The sequence below is a fragment of the Cynoglossus semilaevis genome, chromosome 4, assembly GCF_000523025.1.
Source record: "Cynoglossus semilaevis isolate Cse_v1.0 chromosome 4, Cse_v1.0, whole genome shotgun sequence".
NCBI lineage: Eukaryota > Metazoa > Chordata > Actinopteri > Pleuronectiformes > Cynoglossidae > Cynoglossus > Cynoglossus semilaevis.
The window spans coordinates 246,225-254,543 of record NC_024310.1 but is presented as its reverse complement, the minus strand read 5'-3'; the positions used below and the strand labels follow the sequence as shown (position 1 = coordinate 254,543).

General features: G+C 48.7%; 1 protein-coding gene across 1 annotated transcript in view; it reads left to right on the top strand.

The window, feature by feature from the left end:
* mecom (MDS1 and EVI1 complex locus) overlaps positions 1 to 8,319 on the top strand; it is a 126,113-nt gene that overhangs the window by 5,224 nt on the left and 112,570 nt on the right.

Sequence of the window (8,319 nt, the reverse complement as noted above, 5' to 3'; positions counted from 1 at the left end):
GGGGGTCGGGTCTTCCTGACCGAGTTAATGGATCTGCGGAGTTCGTTAGATGTTCGTTAGAATTTTGGCACACAGAAATAGACAAGGGTTGGTCAAAAAGTTGTAAGATTAATGGAAGGAAACTTTTTTTTTTCATCTCTGTTGGAACATAGTTGAGCAACAATTTATGATGTTTATTTCAACGTAGGAACAGACTTTGATTCAAAGCTCTGCTCACTTTCTGGTTGTGTTCACTTCATTTGATTTTAAATTATTTATTTTAGTTTGATCCTTTGCATTGATGTGTTTTTTTTTTTGGATTAAAATCAAATTCTTCATCAGAAGAAAATTAAACTGGATTTCATCCTATTTTCCCCCCCCCCCCACACCCCCGCTCCTGTCTTGATGACTTCCTCTGTGTGTGCACACACACACACACACACACTCAGTGCCTATTCATTAATCTGATCACCTCAAAGAATATGAAACTATTCATTGGCTGGTTTCCTCTTTTCCCCCCCCCCCCCCACCCCCCCCAAGATGGGAACACGCCGTGGTGATCTGCACTAATTGTGACCTTGGCCTCCTTAAAAGTTGGTTTTGACTTAGTTGGACGGTGGACAGATAGGAGTGTGAGACAGTCGGTGGGAGACAGACGGGCTAAAGGTTAGCATTAGAAGGAACTGTGATTAGAGGGTGGGGGTGGGGGCTGGGGGGTGCTGTAGGAATGTTGGACTGATTAGTGCTTTTTACCTGTAAGTGAACTGGACGTTCTGGGGTGTGATGAGACCGAGGAAACAAGGGAACAATAGGACAGTAGAGATTCCTTTCCACACTGCATTCCAGCCATCCTGCAGCCAACCCCCCCTCCCCAGCCCCCCCCTCCCTCGGTGCTTTGATGAACCCTTCTCTCAGCTTCCTGGGATTGTCGCTCCTCCACAAACACAAAAACATACAGCGGTCCGAAAGCGGGCGAGGGAAGAGAGAGCATGGCCCTCCTCCTCAGGATGTCCTGTTTTGATTAGCGTTAGCATCCTAAAAGCACAGGAGAAATATTATTCTAACACGTGGAGGAGCGCAGGAGTGACACATCCACTTCACTCCACTCCGTGACCCCCGGGGTCAGACGCTCCACAATGAGCTGCTGGAATCAAAGAGTTGTTTCTCATCCCGCGACTTGGCCCAGGAAATCATGTGATCAAAACAGGGCGACAGAATGACAGGGAGAGACTTCAGCAGCTGTCAACAGGTGCATGTCACACAGGCCGGTGATTCACATCACTTCCTGTTCATGTTCAATATTTGACCCAGTCTGGAAAAGTGAAACCTCAATAATTATTGTTATTATTATTGGTGGTTAAAGAACACACTGCCCCCTGCTGACTTTGGTGGGTTAAAGGCAGAGGACACATTTGGTTGTGTGCAGTGGTGCAGTGTCACAATGACAAGTACAGTTGTTCACTTTCATCTGTGGCATTTTAGGATAAAAATATTTCTGATTTGAAAGTACGTCTCAGCTCCTAGCATACAGACCAGTGTCATTTGACTGAGATGCTGCGTGGCTGTGACCCCCCCCCCCCACACACACACACACACCCTCCCCCATCGAGGCGCCATCATATTTTTTCTCTCCTGTGGAATCAGAAAGCGCTGGAGCAGTGCTGCATGGTTTGTTGTTCCGCCGCTGCTCGGAGCTTTACTCTGACGGGGGGGGGGGGGGGGGGGGGCACCACTTTGTTCACCCCAGTGTCCAGAGGGGACCCTGAGAGACCTCATGGCCTGGATGTCTCTGTCAGTGCTGTGGCAGGACTCAGGCAGCAGGGGCCCCCGCTGCTCAATGGGTCAGCGGACAAGCTAATTGATTTTATCTCTGTTTCACAGATCATTCCACTCCCCCCCCCTTACAGTTCAGGGAACGTTCTCCTCCTGTTCGTGTCTTTAACTCCATCCTCAGCTCCTCCTGTCTTTTCCTCCTCTTTTCTGTGGGGGGTGAATTAATGTGCTCTCTGCATCAGAGAATTAGGATTTTACATGGACAGAATATTACACACACGTTACGTTTGTACTGAGCACAGGACAGTCAGGACTGAGGTCTGTGGCCTGACCCTGACCCTGACCTCAGACCATTAGTGTATAAAAGCTTCACTTTAGTTGGTCATATAGGAGGAATGTTGTCGATTATTTTTGATTAGAAGCATTTCAATTTGTCAGCGTCTTTATACTGACGCTCCGTTCAGAGGAGGCCGGAGCTCAGGCTGCAGGACACGGAGACTTCCAACCAGGGAATGAAAGCTTTGGGAAAGGCTTGGAAACTTCCCATTCATCAGCGTAAGGAGATACTGCGCTGACAGTTAGCGGACGGCCAGCCAAGTACAACACGGACGGCGGCGCGGACCTGCAGCAGCGCTCCGCTCCGCAGACAGACCGAGCCGACAGAGAGCAGAGCGAACAGCCAGTCATCTGTGAGCGTTTACTCTGAGTCGACTGTTACGGGTGCAGTCATCAGTCATCTGGTAATAAAGAGGAGCAGACGCAGGTGACACAGTTACAACAGTGCAGACAAATCGTCATCACATGCTAACACCGCAGTCACGTGACTTTGATGTTGGAGGGACGTGGTGCGTTCAATGCCCTCTCCCCGGTGCCAGGGTTCGATGCTTGGAAAATAAGAAATGATGCAGCTCAAACCGAAGTTTGATTATTTATCGATCTGCGCCGCACATTTGGACGTAGCGCACGCCGATGCCGGCAGCCTCGCCAACGGAGCTGAGGTGAAGGAATAGAGCACTGGCACAGCAGTGCATGGTGGGAGATTGCAGGTGCGAGCCTGTGTCTCTCTGCCCAGCCATTAATCGCTGCCATCTGACAGTTCAATCTGCAGAGGAGTGAGCAGAGCAGCCGGCTGGTTACCAGGGCGGGTCATTACTGAGCACAGAGGCAGCCAATCGCATCAGCGATCAATGACAAAGGCAGTGGAGGAGATGAGAGCAAAGAGTGAGGGAGGAAGGGGTGAGGGAGGTGATGGAGATGTATGAGTGAAAGGAGAGGAGAGGTATGGCAGGATGAAGGCACTTATGCTGCTGAAGGTCAGTTGTCGGCTGCAGGACGGATGACAAACAGGCCGTCAACATCCAACAAATCCACACATTTGTCTGACCGCTCAGATGTGCACGTGCACAGGCTCAGACGTGCACGTGCACAGTCATGTGTGAGCCATTGTTTCAGGAACTCCCAATACGTGGTGCGCTGGCCGTTACGTGGTCGGTTTGGCCACAGTGCGGTCGAGGAAATGATGAAAAAAGATGGTGTTCATGAAAATGCCACAACTCCCCTGTGGCTCCGCCTCCACTGCCCAGCACGTTACCACGGGAACAGCTGCCACGGCTAACCCATCCAGTGGTGTTTACTAGGAGTTAAACACAGTCTCCCTCTACAGGAATAGGAAGGAATTTACTTGCACTTTACAACATTTATCATTACAAATGTCACTCTCACCCTCTCACTTTCTCACCCTCTCACCCTCTCACTTTCTCAACCTCTCACCCTCTCACTTTCTCTCCCTCTCACCCGTGTTTTTCTTCACTTTTTTTCTGAAAGAATGTCGATGATGGAATTAATTGACATGGAGGGTGATGTTTCTGACCAGAGCTGTGACAACAACAGAGTGATCTCCCCCCTCCTCTCTCCTCGGTCGTTTATCCTTCTCTCTCTCTCTCAACAGACCCACTGGCCTGTTCTCACATTCACACACTCATACACACAGACATATATATAAGGGGTCCAGTCCAGCGTGGTCAGTGATGATGAGTCATTTCAGAGAGGGTGACCTTTGACCTCCTCCAGTCTTTATAGATCACTCTCTGGAAGAATCATATTCCTGATGCCAAGATCCTGTCTGTCAGACAGTCTCCCCCGTCTGTCTCCCCCGTCTGTCTCTCCCCTCACTTTCACACATCTCCCACTCTGTTTATTTTAATAACAAAGAAGAGAAATATCTCCCCCTCCCATCACCAAATGTTAAATGCAATCCTTTCTGCGGTGAGAATAATGTGAACTGGAGTCGTTTTAGATGAAGTTGACCGTCATCCAGGGTCGATCCACGTCAGGGTCTGAGTGGGGGTCTCCACACGCCACACTCACTGTTCCTCTTCCTGCTCCTTTCTGTGTGTGATTGAAGAAGAGGAGAGTTTGAGTGGAGACAAGACTCCCCCCAAGACCCCCAACCCCCAATCCCCCCCTCTGGGTGAGATTGTTAATCTAATACAAAGGTGTTCTGTGCGGATCAGTCCACTAATCTGGTGGAAACCACAGCATTTGATCCTGGTGGAGACAAACACCATTTGTTTGTCTTGATTTAATCAACACATTTCCATTCACACCGAAGGACTTTAACTGTTGACTTGTTTTATTTTCCTCCTGTCTGTGTGTGTGTGTGTGTGTGTGTGTGTGTGTGTGTGTGTGTGTGTGTGAGGAAACTCTATTACAGGTGTCCTGCACCACAGGGCTCATGAAATACTCTCAGGTGTTAATGTAATTCTGCTTCTGCCCTGTCGGGGGAGACCACCGTCTCTGGGGCTTTAGAAGTGACTGTGAAAGGCAGAAAACAAGGTCTGGCTCTGGAACATACAATTAGAACAGTTAATGTAGTACGTCAAACACCCACAGAGTACTGCTGTGTACTGCAGCACACGCAGTATCAGGTTGGTGTGTGATCCACTCCGGTGGATTTACATCAACAGGTTTGACTTGATTTGATGAAAGAAAGTCTGGTAGGAATGACTGAGGAAACAAGTCAGAACCAGAGAGCAACAATACTACAATTACTACTACTACGATTACTACTACGATTACTACTACTACTATTACTACAACTACGATTACTACTACTGTTACTACAACTTCAATTCAATACCTCCAGGGTTTTTAAATTAAATAGCCCATTTCTGCCGTTGGCCGCAGAGACGTAGACCACATGGGCCACATGGGCCACATGGGTCACATGCCATCTGTCCCCCAGATCAAATACAGGTATGATTTATGTCCGCCGTCCCAACCCTCACGCTGCACGCTCTGCTACACTGCAGTTGTTGGTCAAAGCCAACTGCAGTTGTAATTTGTCTCCTTACATGTGTAGGAGGTGAAGGTCAGAGGTCAGAGGAATGACAATGACCAGGCCTTGGACCAGACATCGGTCCATCCGTCCGCCTTCACTCTTGGAGCCGTGTTTTGTGTCAGTGATGTTGAGACCCTGCAGTGACCCCTGGTGGTCTGCTGCTCCGCTGAAGCGCGGCCCGTTCTCCTGCTCTTCCAGTCCCTCAAACTCAACATGATTTCCTCTATTTTAGATGTCATTTCTACAAAGTCCACCGAAGGCACTATCCACACGTGACGATCCAACACCGTTGGCGTCCGATGTCTTTGCCAACTTGACATGTGTGACGGGGTTAAGCCGGTAAACATGGGAGGGAAATGCTTCCCCTGTGTAATTACATTTATCATGTATAATTAGGAAGTCCTGTTCTGTCTGCACACCGTGACCTTTGACCTTGAGCGTGACAGACGAAGGTGGTTCTGCCAGAGCCACAATTTGCCGTTTCTGGTCACGAAAGTCTGGCTTATGTATCAGGAGTCGACGTTTGTCTCCTCAACATACCACAACTAGTCATGATTAGTTAACACCTATAAACCACAATTCAACAAATGTTTTTACAGTGTGAACTATCGTGACAGCATTTACTGAACTGGAACTGGGCCAAAATCAATGAGCCAATCAATGAGCCAATCAGTAACATACCCATATGTAAACAAACAAACTTCATAGAGACGTGCGAGGCAACAGCACTAACCAGGTTAACTCTATGAAGAGTTGATAACTACCACTGGTCCAGGTGTTCAGCTGGTTTCCCTGACCCTAACCCTGTGTACGCTTGGTTACAGTTGACACGATTAACCAGTGGTTTGGTTTGGACTGTGTCCGTCCCTCCCGTCGGTCCCTCCCGTCCGTCTCTCTCGTCGGTCTCTCCCATCCGTCCGTCTCTTGTCTGTCTCTCGTCCATCTCTCCCGTCCGTCTCTCCCGTCCGTCTCTCCCGTCCGTCCGTCCGTCTCTTGTCTGTCTCTCATCCGTCTCTCTCGTCCGTCTCTCCCGTCCGTCCCTCCCGTCCGTCCCTCCCGTCCGTCCCTCCCGTCCGTCCCTCCCGTCCGCCTCTCTCGTCTGTCTCTCCCGTCCGTCTCTCCCGTCGGTCTCTCCCGTCCGACCGTCTCTTGTCTGTCTCTCATCCGTCTCTCCCGTCCGTCTCTCCCGTCCGTCCCTCCTGTCCGTCTCTCCCGTCCGTCCGTCCCTCTTCTGCTCTTTTTTTTTCTCCAGTTATATTTCCCACCTATTACTTCGTCCCGGACCCTCATTAGTCATGTCGCTGTCAACCGCCAGCTGCACACACACACTATACACAATACACAAACCTAGACAACAGCACATGCACAGGTATGGAAGTCATCAAGGCGGGGTCAAAGGTCAGCCTCATTACCAGCTCCAGCCAAAACTTGGTGTGTTTTATGCACTGGTATCAGAAAGAAGAAGGAGGGAAATGAGGGGAGGAAGTGTGTGTGTGTGTGTGTGTTTTTTCCCTGTAAAACTAACGACTCCCATCAAATCCTCTGAGGTAGATGGGGAACAGAAACCACAACATAATGCAGAGGATTGAAGTGACTTTAGAACAGAGGGAGAAAAAAGAAGGAGTGGAACCATGATTGTTGGAGAAGGTGAAGTGAAACTCACTCTTTATCTTTTACTAACTCTTACTTCACAGAGTACACGCAGCACAGTACACACTACTACACTGACGGGTAACAGGCATGAGAGTGTGTGTGTGTGTGGGGGGGTCAGAAGTACGTGTGTGTCTGGGTACTGTTCAGCTGGGAGCAGTGGGGGGGGGGGGGGGGGCACTGCTGATGCAGACTGACGGGGGACATAAACAGTCAGTCTGACTCTGAAGGGGCCCATTGTCCCCGACAGGCTTTTAGTCATGGAAGGATCCGTCTCTGTATGTTTGTCTAATTACCCCCTCTGTCTGTCCCTCTGTCTGTCCCTCTGTCTGTCCATCCCTCTCTGTCCAACCCTCTGTTTGTCCCTCTGTCCGTCCCTCTGTCCGTCTCTTTGTCTGTCCCTCTGTCTGTCCCTCTGTCCGTCCCTCTGTCTGTCCATCCCTCTGTCCGTCCCTCTGTCTGTCCATCCCTCTGTCCGTCCCTCTGTCTGTCCCTCTGTCCATCCCTCTGTCTGTCCCTTTGTCCATCCCTCTGTTTTTCCATCCCTCTGTCCGTTCGTCCCTCTGTCTGTCTCTCTGTCCGTCCCTCTGTCTGTCCGTCTGTCCATTCGTCCCTCTGTCTGTCCCTTCCTCCCTTCCTCCCCCTGTAAGGCAGTCGTTTTTCATTACTTGGAGAACACGTTTTGACCGCTCTGCTTCTACGTTGTCCTTTCAAATATTTCATTAAAACTTTGAATTAACAATGAAAATGGAGTGTTGTGTTTCAGGTCAGCTGACCAGGGTTGATTTTTGGCCTGCAGCGGTCGTGCAGCGGTCGTGCAGCGGTCGTGCAGTTCAACTGCTCCCATAGTCACTTTGTGCTCTGGATTTAAATGTGGTTCTGATCCTGTTTTACAGTGAATAGACTTTTTATACTTTGATAAAAAAACTTTTTTAAAAATCCTTCACTGTTTGTTCTTTGGGCAAATTATTTAAGAACGAAGGAATGCATGTTTTAAATTAAATGTTTTAATTGATTGGTTGCCATTGACAACATGCGTCTGATATAAAGAATGAATGCATTTACATCTTAACAGAAATACACAGCACAGAAATGTTTATTATAACTCATAGTTCAATAATAGTTATTACAGCTATAGTTAATATATAATATATATATAATATAGGTAATAGTTATTATAGTTGTAGAGATTTCTGGGCTGTGAACTCAGTCATCTGGTCTGGGTGTAGGAACTAGTCAACGTTGGTCTGGTGTCACGGCAACAGGTTTTGTAATGAAGTGTCACTGCATGTTTTAGCCTTAATAAAACAACCAGACTCTAACACCGGCTGCCTTAGAAAAAGTCAAAATAAAAACTCTGGTTGCCCACTACTGCCCCCTGTCAACCGGGTCTTTAATGTAGAATCCAAACAAATGAATGTGTCTCTATATATTTTCACAGTCTTTTTTTCAAGTTTTTTATTCCACCTCACACAGACACATTACCGTTTGTATATAAACACATTATAGAAACACACACAATGGCAGAGGGGGAGTCGGGGGGGGGGGGGGTGGGGGGGGGTGGGGGTGGGCGTGGG